Here is a 12,161-nt window from a genome sequence, read left to right as displayed (position 1 = left end):
GCCACACACTTGACAAATTATTTGTGGAATTGTTGTATTCATAGTCACTTAAATAAGAATCTGTCAACACGAAGGCTGAGCTTTGTTGCAGCGGGTCCCCTGGTTTTTCCCTGCACACCCAAGAATGATGGATTGGAAGTAATGCAAATTCACTACCATTTTATATGCTGGTGCCTTCCTCAGAGACAGGGAACATAGCTCAGATCATCTTGTAAAAGGCCGTAACTGTAAAGGCCTGCTTCTGTGTTGGAAGTCTTGCCTTTTCTTCCCTCTTTTTTTTTTTTTCCAAATGGGACTTTAGAACAGGGAAATGGAATTCAAATATTTTCCTCACGTCTCCTTTTGGAAAGCGCTCCTCACAGCAGGTGCGCATGCTGGCTTTTTCGGCTAACTCATACATATGCTTAGCTGTGCTCTGTAATTAAAACAAATTGATAAATATAATTGTTTGGTTTTATGGCAACTTAAAAGTTAATACCCCTTGGCAAGATGTTAAGTCTTAACTCTCGACGAGAAAGTGGAAAAAGGTAGGGCCAGGGAGGCTGGCAGGGACAGCAACGTGAGGCCAACATTTCACTCGGTTTCACGTGGCCCGTGGAGCTCCTCACGCTTGGGTGGTGGGATGTTCTTTCCACTGCGTATGAAGGCAGAGCTGGGTCTCACTGTCCCTCTGAAATGTAAAGAGGGTAGGTCTTTCCTGGTCTGCCTTCCCATGACTGTAAGCCGGGAGGGAACACTGCCAACCCGGGTGATGCCCAGATCTGGGGTTGGCTGGTTCAGGTCTGGTCGGATACTCCGGGGCCAGTTGAAGGAGCAGAGCCCAGGAGGTGTCCCTCTCTTGCCTAGACAAGAATTCTTCTCATGTGTGGCAGGAATGCTAGGAACAGACGTGTTGCCAAAGATCTGTCTCTGGAATGAAGTTTCTTCAGAAAGTCCATAGGTGACTTTTGGTCCCAGGTCTGTCCTGTCCAAAGAAATAGCATGAAAGTCAGGAGGCTAGGGTTCCAGCCTGGCTCTGGTCGGAATTCCCTGTGAGCTTGGGTGAGCCCCAGCAGGATCAGGGGCTTGTCCAACAACCTGCGAGAGGCCTTTGTAAATGTAAATCTTTGTAAATGTAAACCCCTTTGATACCAAACTCTAACTCAGGAAAAGCAACTAGAGAGTATGCCCCACAAAAAGGCCCAGAAAGGAACAAGGATCTCTCTTTCTGCCATTTCTCTTCCTTTAGAAGCTTTGCGAAGCAATTCTGTTGCCTAAAAACGTATTCTTTTAAGCCACCGTGATTTGCATGGTGGAGTATTACATCTGTGGCCCCTATCTTTTGAAAACTGCTGGAGAGCAGTAAGGAAAAAAAAATAGAAAAACCCAATGTAAAAACAAAATCCCACGTTATATAACACGTCCCCTCAATACCACTGAAAAATATATGTAATATTTTGAAATCACTGACTAATTATTTCTAATCATTCCATAATAATTTATGGAGACACTCGCTCCTTTGGATGTGTTCCTGTTTTGATCTAAATGTATTCCCGAGCACGCTGTCAAACCTCCCAGTTTGGCAACTGATTTGGTTTTGCTGAATTTCTTTCGTGTGTCCAGATCTCTTGCCAATGAGGCTGTGGAACATATTTTGACAGCTTTGTCGCTAAGTTTGTTGCTACTTGTGTCTGGAACGGGTATCAAATTTCAGAGATTAATCTGTTTGTTTCCTCCTGCTCGAGATGTCTGCAGGAGGCCACTGGTTTGCCTGGAGCCGCTGCCATCCACAAGGAGCGGTCAGGCCTTGTTTGATGGCCAGCAGGATGCACAGGGCATCTCAGCAAAGCCTGTGTTCTGGGTCTGGATGCCTGGCATGCAGAGCCAGGTGCCAAAGGTGGCCATTCTGTACCAGAATGTCGGTGAGAGGCCAGAATTTCTGCAGCAAGAGGCTGGGATACACACGAATGTTGACATTAGGCTGGGTGTGGCTGTCCTCCAAGCCCTTTTTGCAGCCTTAAGATAAGAGCTTGATGCATCACAAACTGGAGACAGAAACCTCACAAGACAAGAAGCTTGCATTTCATTTCTTCTTTTGCATTTCCTTCTAGTCTTACTGGGTACTACTGTTTTCTGATGGGCACTTCCAGAATCTTCTAGAAGAGTGGCTTTCATAGCAACAGCAATTACCTGGAAACCTGCTAGGCATTTTCAGTCCACCCATCTCCTCCCAGATCTACTGAATCAGAGACTGCGAAGGTAGGACCCAGCCATCTGTGCTTTAGTAAGCCAACCAGGTGATTCTGACGCACACCAAGCCTGGAAATCACTCCTCTAGATTGCTGGCCACATTGTCTCATCAAGGTACATTAGTTTTTACTGATGATTCCTCTTCTTCTTTTTTTTTAAGGAAGTATCTTTATATTTGTGTGTGTGTGCTAAGTTGCTTCAGTCATGTCCAACTCTTTGCGACCCTAAGGACAGGAGCCTGCCAGGCTCCTCTGTCCATGGGATTCTCCAGGCAAGAACACTGGATTGGGTTGTCATGCCCTTCTCCAGGGGATCTTCCTGACCCAGGGGTCGAGCCCATGTCTCTTATGTCTCCTACTTTGGTAGGCAGGTTCTTTACCACTAGTGCCGCTTGGGAAATTCCATCTTTATTTCTTTATTTTTGGCTGTGCTGGTCTTCATTGCCGTGTGGGCTTTCTCTAGCTATGGTGAGTGGGGACCACTCTCCAGTCGTGGCGCACAGGTTTCTCTTTGTGGTGGCTTCTCTTGTTTCAGAGCACAGGTTCTAGAGCATGAGTTCAGTATTTGTGACTCATGGGCTCAGTTGCTCCAAGGCATGTGGAATCCTCCTGGAACAGGGGTTGAACCCAAGTCCCCTGCATTGGCAGGCAGATTCTTAACCACAGGCTCACCAGGGAAGTCCTGATTGTTGATCCTTGAACCCCACTTAAGTTGCATATTGTCTGTCTTTGATCACCAATAAGTTTATTGAATCAACTTATAAAATAAAGAAGCATGTCAAGCATGGACATTTACATGTCTGCCACTGTGTTTGCCAATGGAGAGCCCAGATTGAACACACACCCGCTGAACCTGAAGTAACTGGCAGGTTCATAGAGCAGAGACAACAGCACCTGGCAATTACTGTCCTGTGGGACAGTGCAGGGTACCAAGAGGACACGGAGGATGGGACACGTGAATGTTGACATTAGGCTGGGTGTGGCCAGCTAGGTGCCATCTTTGCTAGGTGGACTGAATCAGGTAGGAGGAAGCAGGGTCTAGGTTGAGAGCTTTAGGTCTGGGGGAGCTGAGGAGGAAGGCATTGTGGGCAGAAGGACTGGCTGTACAAGGGACAGAAACAAGAAATAATGTGGGGGCACCAATCCAGGAACATTAAGGTAGATGGTTTGGCTGATGAAAGAGTGAGGAGATACGAGGATGGAGTGAAAAGAAGAGGTTAGATATTTCAAGCCAGACTCAGGTGTTGGGGACCATTGAAGATGTTAAGCTATAGCCATGGTGGCTACATAGAGAAGGAAATGGCAACCGACTCCAATACTCTTGCCTGGAAAATCCCATGGACAGAGGAGCGTGGTAGGCTACAGTTCATGGGGTCGCAAAGAGTTGGACACGACTGAGTAACTTCACTTCACTTTATGGTGGCTACAAAGTGGAGAACAATTTGGAAGGAGCACAGCTGGGGACATGGAGATGGGTGCAGTGATTCATCCATTTAATCAATGAACATCACTAAGTGCCCAGAGAGACAATTAGCTTATGGATGCAGAAACCAGGCTCTGGGATCAGTTAGAGCAGATCTAGTTTGCTTTGGGACTTACTAGCTTTGAGATCTTGGGCACAGTTTCTCTGAGCTTCCTTTTTCTCACGTGTAAGTAATAATAATAATGATATTCGCACCAGAGAATTGTTATGTGAGATTATGCATACAAAACATTTATACAAGTGCCAACACGTAAGTGTCCAATATAAGAAAACACACTATTGTTATTATTGCTATTATTATTGTGTGTTAGGGATTTTTGTTAGGTGCTGAGGCAACAGTGAATAAGACAGATGTCGTGGACTGCATGCATGGTGCATATGAATGAGAGAGTGGTGGTCTGGGCCACATTGATGGTATGGGATGAGAGAAGACTAACTCAGACTAAGGGCACATGAATGTGGAAGGTGTCTTTGGGGGTTGCAGTTTGAGTACATATGGTTGAGCCTTCCCTTGGGACTGGGAATGAGGAGGAGAAGTAGGAGGAGAGCTCTGGGATTGGGAAATGGTGAACTGCACTTTGTATCTGTTCTTGGGGAATCTGTAGGAGAAAGTGTCCATCAGAAGTCAGATTCCAAGTATTGGAGCATAAAGAGAGACTTGCACTGGGGCTACTGGGAACATGCTTGTTTATACAGACCCAGCAGCATTCAAGGCCCTTGCAGAGAAGCTGTCATGCCTCTAGGCTCATCCTGGGATCCCTAGCTGGGGAGTCCTCCTTGATTTGAGAACTTGTTTCATTCTGTCTTAGCTGCCTTTGGTTGTATACATGAAGTCTTGTGTCTGGGAAGTCCTGTCTCTCCTCAGAGATGCTTCCTTACTGGTTCTGCCATGCATAGTTCCCCCACTGAGATGTTTTCTGCTCCTTCCATGCCTGGCACATCCCAGAGCCAGAGGAGAAGAGCATGTCTGAATCATTCTGTAACCTACAGGATGACATCTCATTGCTGCTAAAGAACTAACAGGAATGATCAGGAGAGTAGTCATAGGAGCCATGTCTAAAACCATTTATTACTATGTTCCAGGAGATCTTCATTATGCTGTTGAGTCTGATGAAATTTTCAACAAAGGTCTGTCTGGTCAAGATAGCTATTTTTGCCCCTATCCTTCTCAGAGCTCTGCTCCAGGTGGAGACTTTCACGATACAGGAATCCAGAAGACACTCTTCCATCATCATGACTTTGGGGAAGAGTGGATATTCACAGCTCATAGTCTAGAGAGCAGAACCCTGGGGAATGGGACACAGTACGAGTGTGTTTGCAGAGGGTGGAGGGGGTTATGGAGGGTTAAATGCTCAACAGCGTAGGTATGGAAATGGCTGTGGTGGGTGGGGGAGACTTGAGTCCAGGTCAGGGTGTTTGTACCAGGCACAGGATGGTGAAGAGCCAGTGGGGAAGTGCTTTGGGTAAACGTTCCTGTCTTGGGTGTTGCTACAGGTTTGCCATATCAAGAGCCAAGTGCCCCCTAATAAACGCAATCTAGCTCGGAGTGCACAACCATTTTGAGATGATCCAGAACTGCAAAGAACAGAACCTTGAGCACTCAAAGATCATGCACTGCAAAAGTCACACAGTGCACTGCGAAAGCATCACAGACATAGATGCTATAGGTGCAGGCCGGTGACGGACAACAGTGAAGGGATAGAACTTGAGATAAAGAGGAGCAGAGAACGTCATCCACTCTAAGGGGACAGATTTGACCAAGTTCCATACAGAATGGTGTCCTCCGTGGCCAGATATTCCTATTCTTCAAGGAAACCCTGGATACCAAGTACATATGTGCAAGGCTTCCCTGGTGGCTCAGAGGTTAAAGCATCTGCCTGCAATGTGGGAGACCTGGGTTTGATCCCTGGGTTGGGAAGACCCCCTGGAGAAGGAAATGGCAACCAATTCCAGTATTCTTGCCTGGAGAATCCCATGGACAGAGGAGCCTGATGGGCTACAGTCCACGGGGTCACAAAGAGTCAGACACGATTGAGCGACTTCACTTCACCAAGTGTTAAAAATTGGCAGTTAATTTTCATTTATTATTTTAATCCCATAGAGCCAAATAAAACATTATGGTGGGGCTGGATATAACATTTAATGCTGCCAGCCTGTGATACCTAGGGGTCAGGAAGTCCATGGAGCTCTTAACTTCACTGGAGAGCAGTTGGACTCAGGACCGCCCCTGATGTGAATGCTCTAAGATGGGCAACCTGGGAAAAACAAGCTCTTGGGGGTCATGTGGCTTTGTTCTCTCATCTTTTCTCTAAGCAGCACACCTTCTGATATCCTGTTGGGTTGGGACAAGTGTGAGTGGCAGGTTCCATTGCCAGCCTCAGGCTCCTCCCTGGAAGTCCCTGCAACTCATTGTCATGAACAACTGAAGGCCTGCCTGAGGACAGGCACAGCCAGGAGGGCAGGGATGGCTCGAGCCCAGGCCAGCTACACAGGGAGAGAGGGCCTTGGAGCTCTCGCTGATGCCTTTGAAAACTGATCTGGGGTAGGGGCTCCCACCTCATGGTGTGCTACCCACCTGGGAGTCTTCTGTTGGCCTTCTTTTTGCTGGGGCAGGGAGACCACTTACATGTTATATAAAATGTAATAATGTCATTGCTTCCCCCTGGTTTCCTGCTGATTGACTTTTATAGCTTGCAAACATTATGCTAGATTGGTAAATTGCAATAAATTTAATCAAGAATTATTTTATTCAGCCTACTAATGAGGAATAATAGCGTATGTATCAATTAGGCCTGTCAATTTGTGTGAAGAAATAGATTTACAAAGGGATAGTAAGCAAAAAAAAAAAAATCCTTGGTATCAATTCACTTCATTATTTTTAATTTGCTGTGAATATTGAGTGTTTCTAACATAAAATCATTCCTCAATTAAAATAAAACAGCTGTACTGCTCTCGGCTCCTCATCCCTTGTTTTTGCTTACAGATTAGCAGTTGTCATTGGTTTCAGTCTGTTGTCATCTCATTAATTTGCACCCATAAATGGGTAAAAAAGTATTCTCAACTGTCAGTGAAAAACGTAACAGAGCAAAATGATTTTCTCATGTTTTGGGGAAACAGCAGGGTTACTGCAGCAACAAAGGAGTGGAGGGCGTGGGGTGGAGTCATGGGAGAGCAAGGCCTGCCCTGCTTGGTTGGAACTCTCGATAATTCTGCAGACCCAGCCTTTTCTAGGGGCCTTTACTATAGGTCCTCTGATCAACTATTTGTAAACCTGGCCATAACTATAGCCTTCTCTCTGTCCCCACAAAACAACTTTGTCAAGTCCACTTCCATCAGGAAATGAAGGCTTTTTCTCCTCCACAACAGTTCATGTGGCTGAACTATTTGTGTGACTTTCTTTGACTGCAGAAAGCAACAAAAGCCAAAAACAATGTGCATTTCTGAGCCAAGGCCTCAAGAGGCCTTGCATGCTTCTGTGCTGTTTCTCTTAGAACCTTGGGAACCCCATGACAACAAACCTGTGCCAATCTGATGGATGATGGGACCACAGAGAGTAAGACACACCATCCCATCTGAGGTTCTCCTAGACCATCCAACCTCCTGGTGACGTAGCAGTTGACTGCCGACATGCCAGTAAGCCAAGTCCAGAAGAACCATCCAGCTGAACCCAGCACAGATTGCTGACACAGAATGGTGAGCTAGGCTGTTGTTGAGACCATGATATTTTGGAGCAGTTTGTTATACGGCAAAAGCTAACTGATACATATCTACTATTTCAGAGCAGCCTGGAGCTATAGACTCATTGGAAAGGTAAAATAGGCTTAGTGTGAGATGTCCAGAGCCTGGGAAGGACAGAGAATCAAGGAATAACTGGGAACACTCAGGCGATTGTATCTTTAGATGTCCAAGTGTGAAAATATATATGTGTCCTTATGGATATGTATGTAAGTGTACATGCTTGTTTATATGTGATCTGATAACACACAATAACTGTCTCTCTGTGAAACCCAGAGGTGGTCTCCTCCTTCCTCAGTCTGCCTCGGACCTGTGACCTGGCTCCCAGTCAGATAGAAACAGTTTACCATTGCCCTGAGACTTTCACCATGTGTAACTGAGTGACTCATCTCTCCCTAACCTCTACATGTCAGCAGACTCCTGAATTAACACCAAGTACTCATGAATGAATCACTCAAGAATATCCTGGGAAGCCAAGGAGGGCCACAGTAGGTCTCCTTGTGTGGCAGCCAAGGTCTGAGCCTGCAGCACACCAATCCAACTGTGGCAAGAGATAAATTGGTGGAACAACCCCAGGATTCTCACTATAGCCATGTGCAGAGAAGATGAGCCAGAAAGGGAAGGCCATGTCCAAGGTTTGATTCCTGGGTCGGGAAGATATGCTGGAGAAGAGATAGTGGACTATCCACTCCAATGTTCTTGGGCTTCCCTTGTGGCTCAGCTGGTAAAGAATCCTCCTGCAATGCAGGAGACCTGGGTTTGATCCCTGGGTTGGGAAGATCCCCTGGAGAAGGGAAAGGCTATGCACTCTACCCACTCCAGTATTCTGGCCTCGAGAATTCCATGGACTATAGAGGCCATGGGGTCACAAGGAGTCAGATACGACTGAGTGACTTTCATATATATATATATATCTCCAAGGTCATCCAAGATACTGGAGCCAGAGGCAAGCAGCTGACCAGGACTCAAGACACCCACTCTAGTCCTCTGTCCACTGCCCTGAGTCTCTTCATTGCCACCTTGCCTTCAAGGCCTTTCATGGTCTCCAGGTGCTCAGTGCTAGTCTTCTCCATGAATCAGGAAGTTCAAGAGACTTTCAAAGGAGAGAGACAAATTCAGCCATGAGGTAGAGAAAGAGCTTGGGGCTCTGAGCCTGGTGAGGGTCCTGGGTGATCCTGGTAAGTGAAGTTATTGTGACTGTATGAAGACCTCCCTGCTCATCCTGAAATGATGATACTTGGTGCCTGTGCTGAGCTTTTACAAATATCATCTAAACCACAGAAAGACCCACCTCATTTTGACTATGGCCAAAAGGGGTCAAAAGATTTGTTCTGCTCAAGGTCATACAGCCTCTAAAAGGGGCTCTGATCTGTGACAGAATCTGCAACAAGGTTCATGACTCTCCAATACTCAAGTGCTCTCTGTGGGATGTAACTTGGTCTTTGCTCTTCAGTCATTAACACTTTAGTGCAAATTAAAGTGTCTCATTTTTCTAGGATTATTTATTGAGAATAGGGCACTAACGGAAAGCTCTTGGAGATGGAAATACTCCCTGCAATCGTGACTTGGGGGCACAGCTTTATGCTCTGAATGGCACCACTCAAGCCTTGAGTGGAGCAGCTCATTCAAACCACAGGACACAAGAAGGGGAGATGTGCTTTTCCAAGGACCATCTATGTACTATGGGACCAAGAAATGTGGAAATTAGTGCAGGAGAGGCCACATAACACATGTTGTCCCACCATCTCCCCCTCCTCTCATGCAGTAAGCTTTGAAGACGTTCTCTTCAAAGGTGCCCAGGCAAGGGTCCTTGGGCTACCTCTTGTTCACACTCTCTGGGGCTCCCTGGGGGTCTCTGGCTGAAAATATTTTGAACATTCTGTGTACAGTTGTCCCGTGGGTCACCTTCCAGAGTGTGAAGAGTGATGACCCTGTTTGTAATGCATCCTTCCTCCTGCACTTGGAGCAGTGGAAATTGATGGGATTAACTTGTGTTTATAGGTGTCTTTGGTCTTGATACATCTAAAATGTCTTATAAACTGTTAGTCATATAGCCGACAAGCTATTTTGGGGGAAAGTAGTAGCTGTTACACTATGAGGGATGGCTTTGCTGGAAAGGACGATCTGTGGCTGGAGAACTGCCCCCACCCCAAGCATACAGTTGCCTACTTGGACACTAAGTGGCCCTGGAATGGCAGAAAATTCACAGACCTGAGAGTCAAGGGAGCCAGACCCGATGCTAATGTGAACCTGAGCCTGATACTAAGAGCTCTGGCTCGACCTCCGATTGAGCCCATGTTACACCTGGCTGGATGCTGAAGGAATCCTCACATTGCCTTTGGCCCATCACCACCCCACACTATCTACAATGTATTCTGAATTAATGCTATTATAAATCCTATAATTATCATAATAATTGTACATTGACTTGTGGGTATGTTAAAGATGTTAACATGTAAAAAGTAAATATTTAAAATTATAACATCATTTATTAGATGTATCTTTCAGTTTCTTTTCTTTCTAGCTATATGCAAAGTCTCAAACAGTATGGGTATCTTGGTTGGGGCTTCCCAGGTGGCTCAGTGGTAAAGAATCCACCTACCCTTGCAGGAGATGCCAGAGATGTGGGTTTGATCTCTGGCTTGGGGACATCTGCTGGAGTAGGAAATGGCTACCCATACCCGTGTTTTTGCCTGGGAAATCCCATGGACAGAGGAGCACCACCATTTTGGTTAGGGCTTGAATGAGTGACATGCCCTCTGGTCCTCTACCATATCATCAGAAATGGAGTTGATCCTTCCCTGCTGGCTTCTCGGGGCTGCTGCTTGGAGGAATTGTTGCATGGAGCTGGAAGATGCTTTGAGGCTATGATGTGCCCAACTCCACCATGGAACGCTGGCTTCCACCATAAGCTCCTCTTGAACCAGTGGTTCCAGGAGCCCTGGCTCTGAATCACCTGTGTGATCGGAAGCCTGAGTGGGAAGGTAAGAGCGCAGCCCACAGCACAGGGCTTGTACATGCGTAGCAAATAATAGTCAGCCCCTTACGTACAAAACTTCAAGTTCCAAACTTTCAAAGACGCAAACATGCGTTCACATGTCCAATCACGTAAGTCAGTGCACAGGTCTGACGTCCGTTGTCAAGTGAGTACATCCTCTACAAGTAATTGTGCTTTTGTGTGCTTCAGTGAACAGTAGTGTATAGAGTACAGTGGTAGAGTATCTTTATTTCTGGAAGCCTAGGATGTCTGGAAGCACTAATGTAGATACATTTTTTTAAATTTTATTTTTATTATTTATGTATTTTTGGCTGTACTTGGTCTTTGTTGCTGCTCGAGATTTTCTCCAGTTGCGGTGTGAGGGCTTTTCATTGCAATGGCTTCTCTTACTGTGGAGCACAGACGCTAGGGCACGTGGGCTCTGTAGTTGGGGTTCTCAGGTTCTAAAGCACAGGATCAATAGTTATGACACACGGACTTAGTTGCTGCATGGCATGTGGGATCTTCCCTGATCAGGGATCGAACCCATGTCTCCTGCACAGGCAGGCAGCTCTTTACCACTGAGCCACCAGGGAAGCCCTGGGATAGTTAGGGTTGAATCCATCAAGGAACCAGAACCGGTGCCATCAAAGTCAGGCGTGAGTGAAGTTTCAGCCTGCCTTCTATCTCCTTATGCTGATGATCCTTCAGCTCTACCATCTCCTACCCTTTTCCCTCCTCCAGTCAGTAACTCTTCTTGCTTATTCATTCAATGCCAGCCTCTGTATGCCAGCTGTTAGACTGTATTACTGTACTTTTCAAGGTCCTTTACTGTAAGATTAAAAATGTTTGCTTTATTTTTTCTGTTTATTAGATTTTTATGTTTTATTTGTGTGAAAAGTATTACAAACCTATTACAGTACAGTACTACATAACTGTATTAGCTGAGTATCTAGGCTAACTTTGTTGGACTCACAAAACAAATCAGAGTCACGAACATACTCCTGGAACAGAACTCATTTGTATGTAGGAAATTCATTATAGTGATGACTATTAGGGCCAAGCTTCCTTCCTGCCTTGACCTTCACTGCATCCAGGCTCTGCAGCAGCCCCATGTACTAAAGATGGTTGGTGGGTTTGGGCATTGGTGGCAGAGCCTTCTGTCCCCCAGGTTGTCCAGCAGGCTGTACAGCTCCAGCGTCCCCGGTGTGCAATTTCTCCAGCTTGCCCGGAGCTGCCCTCTGCTCGGTGTGGAGCATCAGATGAGATCATAGCCCATGTTGTCATGGATGCAGATTTTTTATATTCCAGTTTATTTCCACACGTGAATATCAGACATTGGCTGGCCATCATGCTCAGAGGGAGGTGAAAGGTTTTATGTGAGTAAGAGTTGATCAATACCTGAACCAGTCACCTCCTGCCTGCCTTTGGGAGCTTTGTCTCCACTGGTGGGGGGCAGGGGCTAGTTGTCCGCAAAGCCAGGAAGAAGACAGATGCCTGCAGGGTGGAAATGAAATGCACCTGCCTCAACTCTCCCCTAAAGCAGGAGAGAAATCATCGGTTTCAAAATGAGCCCCTTCATTTTGGGGGAATGCAGCCTTTTGTTAAGATTGGAAATGAGCTAAAGCCATTTTTGAAACAAGGATGAAAATATTAGGCTCAATTCACATGATGTCAATCCTCCCGATAAAACCTTAGAATTCAGCAAAATGGATCCATTTGAGGGCTATGTGATCCT

General features: G+C 46.1%; 1 pseudogene; it reads right to left on the bottom strand.

Moving 5' to 3' along the window:
• Positions 1-12,161, bottom strand: part of LOC147353562 (serine/threonine-protein kinase pim-1 pseudogene) — a 114,159-nt pseudogene that overhangs the window by 60,193 nt on the left and 41,805 nt on the right.

This window comes from Bos grunniens, chromosome 18, assembly GCF_055505025.1.
Source record: "Bos grunniens cultivar Pamir isolate PY7600 chromosome 18, Bosgru_T2T1.0, whole genome shotgun sequence".
Classification (NCBI taxonomy): Eukaryota; Metazoa; Chordata; class Mammalia; order Artiodactyla; family Bovidae; genus Bos; species Bos grunniens.
This window is presented reverse-complemented; position numbering and strand designations above follow the sequence as displayed.